Source organism: Nilaparvata lugens, chromosome 7 (assembly GCF_014356525.2).
Source record: "Nilaparvata lugens isolate BPH chromosome 7, ASM1435652v1, whole genome shotgun sequence".
Classification (NCBI taxonomy): Eukaryota; Metazoa; Arthropoda; class Insecta; order Hemiptera; family Delphacidae; genus Nilaparvata; species Nilaparvata lugens.
Genome location: NC_052510.1, coordinates 49,657,286 through 49,670,806, shown reverse-complemented (window position 1 = coordinate 49,670,806; position 13,521 = coordinate 49,657,286).

The window sequence follows — 13,521 nt, the reverse complement described above, 5'->3', positions numbered from 1 at the left end:
TGTAGAACAGCTGTTTTGACGACTTTAAAAAAAATGACGACTAAAAAAATCATTGAATTTCACAATTTACACAAAGGAAAAAGTAGTCTGAAAACAATTATATATACACATATACAAAAGTCTGATCGTAGTTTCGAATATGAGCAAGGAAAGTTGTGTGAGTGTACCACACCAGATTTTTATAAACTGCTCTACCTACCTACCTCATGCACGAGAAGAAGGTTACAAAGTCCATTTCTCAAGGATGGGGGGGCCCCCCATTAGTTTCCCAGGAAAAAGACTCATGCCAGTTGATAGAGCGGATAAATAACTATACAGGGTATGAATTTGAAAAATATCGTTAGAGCCGTTTTTGAGAAAATCGTGTAAAACATGGTTTTTTAGTAACTCTCATTTTTCTCAAGAATATTACGGAGCTCCTGTAATTTTCCCAGAAATGAGACTCATGCCAGTTGATAGGGCTTATAAATTGCTATCCATGGTATAAATTTGAAGAAAATAGTTAGAGCCGTTTTCGAGAAAACCGTGAAAAACATGGTTTTTTAGTGATTATCCGCCATTGTTCTCAAAAATATTACGGAGCTCCTGAAATTTTCTCAGAGATGAGACTCATGTCATTTGATAGGGCTTATAAATAGCTATCCATGGTATAAATTTGAAGAAAATCGTTAGAGCCGTTTTCGAGAAAACCGTGAAAAACATGGATTTTTAGTGATTATTCGCCATTTCTCTCAATAATATTACGGAGCTCCTGGAATTTTCCCAGGAATGAGACTCATGTCAGTTGATAGGGCTTATGATTTTTTACTATTTTTTTTATTATCCATGGTATAAATTTGAAGAAAATCGTTAGAGCCGTTTTCGAGAAAACCGTGAAAAACATGGTTTTTTAGTCATTATCCTCCATTTTTCTCAAGAATATTACGAAGCTCCTGAAATCTTCCCAGAAATGAGACTCATGCCAGTTGATAGGGCTTATGAATAGCTATCCATGGTATAAATTTGAAGAAAATCGTTGGATCCGTTTTTCGAGATAAACTCGAATTACTTAATAGTAATAATCCGCCATTTTTTCCGCCATCTTGAATTGAATTTCTTATTGTCGGATCCTCATGGTATAAGGACCTTGAGTTTAAAATTTCAAGTCAATCGGTTAATTAGGAATGGAGTTATCGTGTTCACAGACATACACACATACACACACACACACATACACACACACAGACCAACACCCCAAAATCATGTTTTTGGACTCAGGGGGCCTTGAAACGTATAGAAAACTTGAAATTAGAGTTCCTTAATTTTTTTTGGAAAGCAATACTTTCCTTACCTATGGTAATAGGGCAAGGAAAGTAAAAATGACACCAAAAAGGGATGATATTCTATTTTTGTTATCAGCAACTAGAAATAGTATATTTCGCACCTAGAGCAGAAAATGAGATTTTTCCAGCTCGAAATCGGTTTTCAAGTCCGAGGCCGTAGGCCGAGGACTAGAAAAGATTGAGAGCTGGAAAAACATTTTTGCCCGTGGTGCGAACGATATTTTTCGCCACACTACAGGTATTGCTGACAAAATAAATAAAGAATACAAAATAAAGAATACTCGTTAAGCTATCGTACCTATCTCTTGATTTTAGTGGTAGAAGATTTGCAGTCAGGATTTCAGATTCTTTTAAAATTTCACTTGGAATACCACAGTCATCTTCAAGCATTTTTGAAAATTCGGAATGCACTAATCAACAATAAATAATTGAATAAAACTGGTTGCGAAGCGAATTAGTTTGATTCGAAACTGGAACTAAAATCATGGCGACTTCAGCTTATTATGAAAGTGGACACTCGCCCGATCTAGCGGATGACTTATTAATAATAATTAGCGCGTTGTTTCCAGCCATAAGCGGCTGGAAAGAGACAACTTTCTGGCCTAGACCGGAAAAGAAACCCTTTTCTGACGTCGTCTGCAAACAAGGTCTTTCAGATCTACGTAGGGACTGGAAAACAGCTGCTTTCTGTGCAGTGTGGCGAAAAGGCCTTATCATATGCGGTAACACATTGTATGTTGAATAAGGAGAAATATGAAGAGAATTTAATTACTAATAGAAGGCAGATAATTTAAGTTTATTTTATTGTAAAGCAAGAACTATTCTCTTACTCATCTCTGACGTGATGTATACGTCATACTATTTACAACAATAGCAAAACTCCATGCAAATAAAGTAAGATGGAACTGCTCAGCAAGAGTTTTTCGAGAAGAGAGACACTACTTCCCCTTTTAATGCCTTCACTGTAAAGACCCTGTTCTCAAAAGTTACCATTTTTCTAGTGAGATTCTTATTTGTTAAATTTATGTAATTTAAATGTTAGCCTATATCTGAGGCAATATTATTCGTTATATTTGTAAAATTATTCTATCAATTGATTACTTCCATGAATCTAAATTTTATTATTCATTTTGTATTAGTGAAGGAAATAATTAATTTATAAAGAAAATTTCCCATGTGCTGAAGATTGAAGTTGGGACGAACCATCGAATCGAGATTAATTCAAAGAAACCACCATACCAAGAAGGATCACGTGAGTTCTCTTTTAGTTTTTATGGGGCCCCCCTTCGCTTCGAAAAGTACAGAAATTACTGCACATTTTTCTTCGCTAATCATTAATGGCCACGTCGAAAGCGCAAATAGCTTAAGTGTACTGAATTATAATTCTAAGTTTTGTGGTCGTTTAACTGTCCTTATCTGCCTGAACCACGACCCTGATTAAATTTCACACATTGTAATATTTTCTAGTTAAATCATTTGGAATTATAAGACTATTAAATTAAATCTTATATTGAATCTCTCAGTCTGGTGTTCTGTAGAATTCATCCACATACTCATAAATTTGAGATTACAACACCGAGGATTCAGTGTAAGATTTTATACCTGTGTGACGGCATTTAAATAAGGCCACCTCACAATAGCCATAATATAAATTCACATTTTACTAAATCATTCAATAATGCAATCAATTCGTCTACCTTAAATCTCGAAGTGGAATATTGATTCTCTATTGATTGATTCTTCATCACATATCACAATTATTTATTGTCAGGACTTGCAAGACCCATTGCATGGGTGTACTCCCATTTTGTGGGATCATAATCTTAGTATGTTAATACAGTACTAGAATTCATGAACATTTTAACAACCAATTTGGCAAATAAAATCAAGAAATTTATTCTTTTAAAGGGAGCTTTTTATTATTACTAACTGATCAGAAGACAGACTAAGAAGTATTCAACCATTATAAACATCGCAGTCTCTAATTATTATTGAACGAAAATCCTAAATAAATGCTGCAAATCACCCCGAAGACCTCTGCTACTGCAGACATTGACAACAGGCTAACAGCTAGATGAAAATTCGATGAGCACTACTATCCAAAAATTAGTTGCCAGCCCGGGAATCGAACCCGGTACCTCCCAATTGCCAGTCAGGAATGCTTGCCCTTACACCAAACTGACAATCTCTGGATAGCAGCGCTCATTTTATACGAAGCCATAGCGGCCAACTAGTTACAGATGGAATTAAATAGAGAATGCATTTATTCAAATGCTAATTAATATATAATTATTATTGAACGAAAATCCTAAATAAATGCTGCAAGACCGAGGTCTTCGGGGTGATTTGCAGCATGTATTTAGGATTTTCGTTCAATAATATAATTATATATTAATTAGCATTTGAATAAATGCATTCTCAATTTAATTCCATCTGTATCACAGTCTCTTATAATGTAGACTTCTATTAAATGTACTCAAATGATTTTAGAGAATTATATTTTTAATAGAATTATTGGGAAACTTAATATGAATGAAGGCATTAGGGTACTACAAAGAGTTTTAGACAGAGAAACATTAATTCATTTCTACTGGTATTCTGCTGTATTTACGAGATATATCATAATAATACAAAAGCTGTTTCAGTAGTTTCATGTACACTCCTTTCGTTTATAATAATATTATAAATGGAGGGTTTACACTGTAATACCTATAATATGTTGTTACAGGTTTGAAATATGATATAAATCTTTACATACGAGTATAGTAACAAATAATGAGCTCCCTTTGAATGGATGACAATATTATATTCCAATTGTTAATCTACTTTAATTGGATTAGATGGATATTTCATTCTGACCAGCTCAGTATGAAATCGAGTTATATCTTGTAGGTGTACAGCAACATGGCACTCCTGTTTCAGTGTGTTAATACAATGACAGAATGGCAAATTCTGCTGCAAAAGATCAGTGGTCAGTCAGGAGCCACGGATCGAATCCGTCGGGTGGTGATCTAATTGCAACGGAAGGATAAAGCCCTAATCCTCCTGAAAAAGGGAAGCGACATACTTATTCGTGTCCTTTTCAAGTTCGCCCTTCAGCCGAGTTTCCACATTAATATTAATGGCGGATATTTTCGTTCAAAAGAAAAGCATGTTTCAATTGACGCACACGGGACGCTGGTAACTGTCTCTCATCCGGAAGCATCTCATTCAGATAATGCGATTCCGACTCGCCTTTCAAATTAAAGCTCAAAGAGAATCTGCTTCTTTTGCCACAATTTACATTAAACGAGACCCTTCCCCCACCACCACCATAACCCACCGCTCTCAAACAAGGTAGGCCGGATTTCGCTCCTAAACGAATAAGGGATGATTTCTTTGAGCCGTCTTCATAATCTATGTAAAGATGGAAATGATTTTCAAAAGGGTTTCTCTGTTTGGCTTAGGATAACGATAACGATGATTATGAACCAAGAACAGTGGGCACAATCGTGAAAGAAATCCACTGTTCCCTAAATTTGTAATAATTTTCGTTTCCCTATCCAATAAATCTTCTACGAAATACAATCGAGTGTATCATCTTCAATCAGGAGATAATGAAGGGCTATGAAACTCAACCTAGGATATATTTTGTTTAATATGTTTATTGGTATCTACTTGTAAAGTGAACCTAGCCTTTCTCTAACAAAAACCTACACTTTCTTCAACGTCACCCCAACCCTAAACCCTTAAATTCTTAAAACCCTTAATGGCAGTGGATGAAGATAGGAGAATAGCGATGCCGATTCTCTGCATTAATTAATAGTATTTCCACACTGTCAAAAACATAATTGGAATCGTAATGGACCTAGAAAAGGATAGTACCACCGGTTTTGTTAAATGATAGACAAGGATAGCAAAATCAAAGTTGATCAAATACTGTCATTATAACGTGGACCTCTCTATAGAAGAATAGCGATGCCAATTCTCTGTATTAATTAATTATATTTCTACACTGTCAAAAACATAATTGGCATCGTTGTGGACCTAGAAAAGGATAGTACTACCGGCTTTGTCAAATGATAGACAAGGATAGCAAAACCAAAGTTGACCAAATACTGTCATTATAACGTGGACCTCACTATAACCCCAACATTCCTTTATAGTGAGGTCCACGTTGTAATGACAGTATTTGATCAACTCTGGTTCTGCTATCCTTGTCTATCATTTGACAAAGCCGGTAGTACTATCCTTTTCTAGGTCCACAACGATGCCAATTATGTTTTTGACAGTGTAGAAATATGATTAATTAATGCAGAGAATCGGCATCGCTATTCTTCTATCTTTATCCACTGTCATTATAACGTGGACCTCACTATAACCACAACATTCCTTTATAGTGAGGTTCACGTTATAATGGCAGTTTTTGATTGGCAATGTTATTGCTATCCTTGTATATCATTCAACAAAGCTGATAGCGCCATCTCTTTCTCGCTTTACTCGTCTTTTAACAATTGTAAAGTTGTGCTCCTTGGAGGGTTATCTCTCATGATAGAACCCCACGTTATGAAGCTATAATTGTGTAAGGTGGTAAATTTCAAATCCTTTACAGATGATATGATGTTCTTGATATTTATAAGAGCAGTCGCTAAATTCCCTCTTTTGCGAATAAATTCACAAAAAATTAAGGCCGTTCGGCTCGCAAAATTACTGGGTTCAAACCTCAGTGGTAGATACATGAATTTTACAAATACAAGTAATCACCATAAGGTTCAATGACCGGTGATTAATAATTCTTACCGCTGCTTCTATGAAGTTCTTGAAGAATACCAGTGAGGAAATTAAAAGAATATTGATGACTGATTAACAGTAACCATGTACCACTAGAGAATGATAAGGACCAACTATAGTTGTTTCTAGTGATTCTTAAAACGCTCGTCATGAACACAGGTATTCACCAATTCATCCTTCCAAAATTCCTTAGAACTTACAACGCCAGTTCTTGAAGCTCTCTGGATCCTTATATGATATAACTGGAACCTTAAAAATATAATTTTCAATATACTTGTTCTGGCAGACTAAATGATTATCATCAAAGGACGATAAATACTGAGTGCTCTTAATAAGATCAATACTAATTGATTCAATAATTTCATGTGCTGCTGAATATTTATTGGTACTGAAACAGTTCAAACTGTATATCACGAGATGAGTTAGGATATAATAAAAAATTCTATGATTTTGTATGCTGTCATAAAACACAAAATATATTCCATAAAAAAGTGTATATAAAATATTCGATATATCTATCATTTTTCTTAAATAAATTCTTTCTAAAACCTGAACAATTATCACAGGTTTTGCTAATATTCACAATAGCGAGCTTTAAAAATTTATAAAATATTATATTTAGCACTGATGCTTGGACTTCCAGTCAATTCAAAATTCTACAAATATAAACCTGTTTGGTCTATAGGTTTGATATGATATACTATGTTCAATTTGCAAAAAATAATAATTAACAAATTAATATCAAACATGAGATCTCAGGGATTTATATGAATTCGGGCCATGCATGGAAGTAAGCTTCCTACATATATCAAATAATTTATAAAACGTTCTTATGAACTATGTGATAGTACTCAACACGTGGTGACTTTTTATTTAATTTAAGTCAATTTGAATAGCGCTTTTAATTAATTTCCCCACTATACGTAGAAAACCTAAAACGAGCTTCTTTGACTTATCACTCACATAAATGAAGTTCTTGACGGTCTCGTGGATTGAATTAATTATTTCCAATAATTAATCAGGCAGGCTCCTTTCGTCTCTGCTGGGCTAGCGCGTTGTCCAGATTCTTATAGATTTCTTTTTCTAATTAAAGATATATTTATAGGGAATAATTACAATTACAAACTCTTCAACAACACTGAGTTCACAGATAATTTAACATTTAATACAAATATTTCACATTTAAAAAAGGGTTTAGCTTGGTAATTTTAAAATTTTAAAAAGGAAGAAAGTACCCTAAATCCATGTGCATCCTCTCAGGTCAAGATCTTAAGCCAGAAGAAGGAGGTTTTCAGAAAATTTTGTCTCTTCCTAGAATAATTTGTAAGCTACTCTCTGATTGGCCTTCAATTTAATAAACTCAATACAATTGGTCGCCTCAGAATCAGGGCTTCCTCAACTTTATAATAGATAAAATTAAATAAAAAGTTTTTATATAAATACATGTAGTGTTTATCTAAATTAATTCATAAATAATCGTAACATACGATTTTAATAGATAATACATTTAGTTTTTTATATGAGTTATGTATACTCTTGGTTTTTCGAGCTTTTTAGATTATAATAAATATTTATACAGCAATAATAGTTGTCCGTATTCTACACATCAACTTCCTTAGTATATATAATATATCCTTTGTGAGTAAATTTTATATAATTCAACTGTTATACTGGTTGATCGAGTGATCAGCTGTTCCCTCAGCATTGATTCTAATAATTATCGATTTATTCAAGATCGACTAATTCTTTTCAAAAAGGTAAACAAATAATTCTAACCTCAATGTTCATGCAAACTTTTATTTTTTATAATCCACCAATAATAAGTAAGCCGCTCTTATAATTTTTTAATCTTGCCAATGGTTCTCATAGTTATAGAATCACAAGTATACATGTTTTCTTATCATTTTTGATAATACTATTACTCCTAATCGCTAATAATATTTGATTTAAGTTGATGATCCTTGACAGGTCTAACTTCTTTCCATTTTATAATTCTATTAAAATCATTGGTTCATTTTAAAATATTTGATGGTACTAAAGTACCACATGACACAATACGCCCTCTGATTTCTGATATAAAACGACAATTCGAGAATATAATATAATTTTATGATCCTGTGGTTTGGATCAGAAATCATACATGTTACAAAGCCTGTTAATAAATCTGCTGAGAATCCTGTCTCCTAACAATTCAACAACATATACAATAATAAATAAATTCAATTCAAATGCATACGCCTTACATCGGCCAATCTCCTACTACACACAATACACAAATATAAATTATCTCCTCCTCCATACACAATATAAACCTTTTTTCCAATCCACGCTTCGCCCTCGGGCTGGAGCACATTTGAACGTTAGTGCAAAATCATTGCCAACCTAACAACCTTATAATTCTCTGACTTGCAGAATATAATATTTCTTCTCCCTCGACATAGAACAGTGGCTTGTACATTTTGATTTCAATCTCTTACTGAATTTGGGCTTTACTTTTATACAATGTATATTTTTAAAGGATAATCTTTGGTAAGTTTTATTAATGAGAACTTCTTATTCATTTGATACATTGAAACTTTGGCTTAATGCTTTTTGGTGGTAACTATGCGGTTTGATCATTTGGCGGATAATTTTATTTATTTTCTCAATTAGATTTACACATAAATAATAATAATATATATTTTTATAATATTTACATACAATTCACATTTATATGACACTTGAGCTTCTTATTCGGGGTATCAACTTGGATGATTTAATAGGCATTGACTACTCAGGTTCTTGCGGTGAATAGGCAATGTTCGCTGGCTTCTGTTTATCAGCTGTCGCCATTTCGATGTCTCTTCATGCTATACAATGGTAAGTTGGCTTTTAAATTAGAAGTTTTTATTATTTTGTTTCATTAGTGAGGATGGTTAAAGGTGGTTTCTAAATTTTTTATTTCTTTATTTCAGGTGTGTTATTCGAAGTGGATACTCGTCTGCTAATTAAATGTATTGTTGTGTTCGTCTGGTACGTATATCTCGTCAGGTAGGCCAATGACGTTTCATCAAAATATTATTATTTATATCCTTATCACTTAGTGTCCTGATAATACGGTTTGAGATTAGAGATATTTTCCCACCAAGTTAAATTTGGTTTGCATTCTTCATACAACTGAACTGTATTACGTTCAGTTACGGCTGCTATTTTATATGGTCCAGTATAAATATGAAAGAATTTTCTGGTAGTTTTCTCCAATGCATTGGATAATCTATGGCTTTTTAAAAGTATTTCATCTCCGACACTGTATTTAAACTGTTCGGATTTATTATCATGATAATGTTTTCGTGAGGTCGCTGACCTTTCTAATCTCTGTTGTACAATGTGACAGATGTCTAGGTTAGGACGAGTTAAAGCATTCGATGGTGGGAAATCTATTAACTTTTCAATAAACATTTTATTTCTTTCTCCGAAAATAACCTCTACTAGTGTATATCCTGTATTCTCATTGATACAATTGTTGAAACATTCTTCCAGGAATGATAAATATCTAACCCAACTTTGATGTCTTTCAGAGCAGTACGCCCTCATGAATCGTGAGATTTCTGCCATACGGCGCTCCACAGGATTCGAGCTAGGAGAGTATGCGGAAGTTCGAGATATTTTTATATCAGCCAGGTCAAGTATTCTTTTCCATTGTTTGCTACAAAAATATGATGCATTATCTGATAGAATGCGCTTAGGTTTTCCTACTTGTGGAGTCCACTTATTCACTACGCAATTTGCTAGGGCTTCACCTGTTAGTTTACTGATGGGGAAGAACATGGTGTATTTAGAGAATGTGCATGTTAATAAGAATATATTTTTTTTCCCATGTTGTGCTAGGGGTAGAGGACCATAAATGTCTGCTGATACTAACTCCAGTGGGGCGGTCAGCAATATAGGCATCATTTCTCCCCTGACTTGATATTTTAGATGTTTTGTTTTCTGACATAGGTCGCATGCTCTTAATACTTTGACTACCTTTTTGTGCATACCTTTCAAATAACAGGCTTCTTTTAGTGTACATATCGTTTTTCTTACTCCAAAGTGGCCAATTCTCTCATGTGTTTCCTTAATCACTTCCTCTGCTATTTCCTTAGGTATTATGATTCTCCAGTTATAACTTTGTGGTGTGGTGCGGTGAAATAGGAATCCACGGTATCGTGTGTACTGTCGCAGGTAGTTGGGCGGTTCAGACGGTCCTTCCTCCAATATTTATAAAATTTGTGACAGCTTGGGGTCTTCTTTTTGCGCATTCTGAATCCTTCTGGGTGTTAGTGTATTCTTGTAGACTTTAGGTTTGATATTTTCGGGATATGGTATGCTTTCGTCCATTTCCATTGCGTAGCATTTCAGGTTTGTGTCGTTGCAGTAGGTGGCATCTAGTTCTCGGGATAGAAAATCGGCTGTTTGGTTTTGCTTTCCTGGTAAGTGGGTGAGATCGAGGTCAAACTCTTGAAGAGCGAGAAACCATCTTGACAGTCTGTTGTGGTTTAATTTAGCTGTTTTAAAAAATGTGAGAGCTTAGTGGTCGGTATTGATATAAATTTTATTTCCGAACAGTAGCGTGCGGTATTTTTTACAGACTTCTACTATACTTAATAACTCTTTTTCTGTAATCGAATAGCATCTTTGTGCTGGGTTTAGTGTTTTACTGAAAAAGGCTAGTACTTCTTCGTCTCCTTTGGAATTTTTCTGGAAACTTTTTATGTAAAGTTGTGCTCCTTGGAGGGTCTATCTCTTATGATAGAACCCCACGTTATGGAGCTATAATTGTGTAAGGTTGTAAATTTCAAATCCTTTACAGATGATATAATGTTCTTGATATTTATAAGAGCAGTCGCTAAATTCCCTCTTTTGCAAATAAATTCACAAAAAATTAAGGCTGTCCAGCTCGCAAAATTACTGGGTTCAAACCTCAGCTCTAGCTCAGTGGTAGATACATGAATTTTACAAATACAAGTAATCACCATAAGGTTCAATGACCGGTGATTAATAATTCTTACCGCTGCTTCTATGAAGTTCTTGAAGAATACCAGTGAGGAAATTAAAAGAATATTTGATGACTGATTAACAGTAACCATGTACCACTAGAGAATGATAAGGACCAACTATAGTTGTTTCTTAAAATGCTCGTCATGAACACAGGTATTCACCAATTTATCCTTCCAAAATTCCTTAGAACTTACAACGCCAGTTCTTGAAGCTCTCTGGATCCTTATATGATATAACTGGAACCTTATTAATATAATTTTTCAATATACTTGTTCTGGCAGACTAAAATGATTATCATCAAAGGACGATAAATACTGAGTGCTCTTAATAAGATCAATACTAATTGATTCAATAATTTCATGTGCTGCTGAATATTTATTGGTACTAAAACAGTTCAAACTGTATATCACGAGATGAGTTAGGATATAATAAAAATTCTATGATTTTGTATGCTGACATAAAACACAAAATATATTCCATAAAAAGTGTATATAAAATATTCGATATATCTATAATTTTTCTTAAATAAATTCTTTCTAAAATCTGAACAATTATCACAGGTTTTGCTAATATTCACAATAGCGAGCTTTAAAAATTTATAAATATATTATATTTAGCACTGATGCTTGGACTTCCAGTCAATTCAAAATTCTACAAATATAAACCTGTTTGGTCTATAGGTTTGATATGATATACTATGTTCAATTTGCAAAAAATAATAATTAACAAATTAATATCAAACATGAGATCTCAGGGATTTATATGAATTCGGGCTGTGCATGGAAGTAAGCTTCCTACATATATCAAATAAATTTATAAAACGTTCTTATGAACTATGTGATAGTACTCAACACGTGGTGACTTTTTATTTAATTTAAGTCAATTTGAATAGCGCTTTTAATTAATTTCCCCACTATACGTAGAAAACCTAAAACGAGCTTGTTTGACTTATCACTCACATAAATGAAGTTCTTGACGGTCTCGTGGATTGAATTAATTATTTCCAATAATTAATTAGGCAGGCTCCTTTCGTCTCTGCTGGGCTAGCGCGTTGTCCAGATTCTTATAGATTTCTTTTCTAATTAAGATATATTTATAGGGAATAATTACAATTACGAACTCTTCAACAACACTGAGTTCACAGATAATTAACATTTAATACAAATATTTCACATTTAAAAAGGTTTGGCTTGGTAATTTTAAAATTTTAAAAAGGAAGAAAGAACCCTCAACTCCATGTGCATCCTCTCAGGTCAAGATCTTAAGCCAGAAGAAGGAGGTTTTCAGAAAATTTTGTCTCTTCCTAGAATAATTTTGTGAGCTACTCTCTGATTGGCCTTCAATTTAATAAACTCAATACAATTGGTCGCCTCAGAATCAGGGCTTCCTCAACTTTATAATAGATAAAATTAAATAAAAAGTTTTTATATAAATACATGTAGTGTTTATCTTAAATTAATTTCATAAATAAATCGTAACATACGATTTTAATAGATAATACATTTAGTTTTTTATATGAGTTTTGTATACTCTTGGTTTTTCGTGCTTTTTGATTATAATAAATATTTATACAGCAATAATAGTTGTCCATATTTCTACACATCAACCTCCCTTAGTATATATAATATATCCTTTGTGAGTAAATTTTATATAATTCAACCTGTTATACTGGTTGATCGAGTGATCAGCTGATTCGCTCTGCATTGATTCTAATAATTATCGATTTATTCAAGATCGACTAATTCTTTTCAAAAAGGTAAACAAATAATTCTAACCTCAATGTTCATGCAAACTTTTATTTTTCATAATCCGCCAATAATAAGTAAGCCGCTTTATAATTTTTTAATCTTGCCAATGGGTTCTCATAGTTATAGAATCACAATTATACATGTTTTCTTATCGTTTTTGATAATACTATTACTCCTAATCGCTAATAATATTCGATTTAAGTTGATTGATCCTTCGACTAGGTCTAACCTTCTTTCCATTTTATAATTCTACTAAAATTCATTGGTTAATTTTAAAATATTTGATGGTACTAAAGTACCACGTGACACAATGTAGAATTGTTAATTAATTAACAAAATATTTCATCTTAATTATGAAAATTCATTATGAAATTATTGAAAAATATAATTTCTTGCTTGATAAAATATAATTGATTATTTTAAACGAGAATGAACAGTTAATATTACATCAATAAACCTGCATCGGCTACCATATTGAAGGCATTGACAATTCAGAGGATCGGCAACGTTTTTCTCCTATCTTTCTCCACTGCCATTATAACGTGGACATCACTATAACCTGATTTAACTTGTTATACGCATGTGTTCTGAGAATGCGAAAAATTTTCTTGAGAGAAACACTCTTGAATAAATGAAGTTCCCCATCAGGAGGCTGTGATACC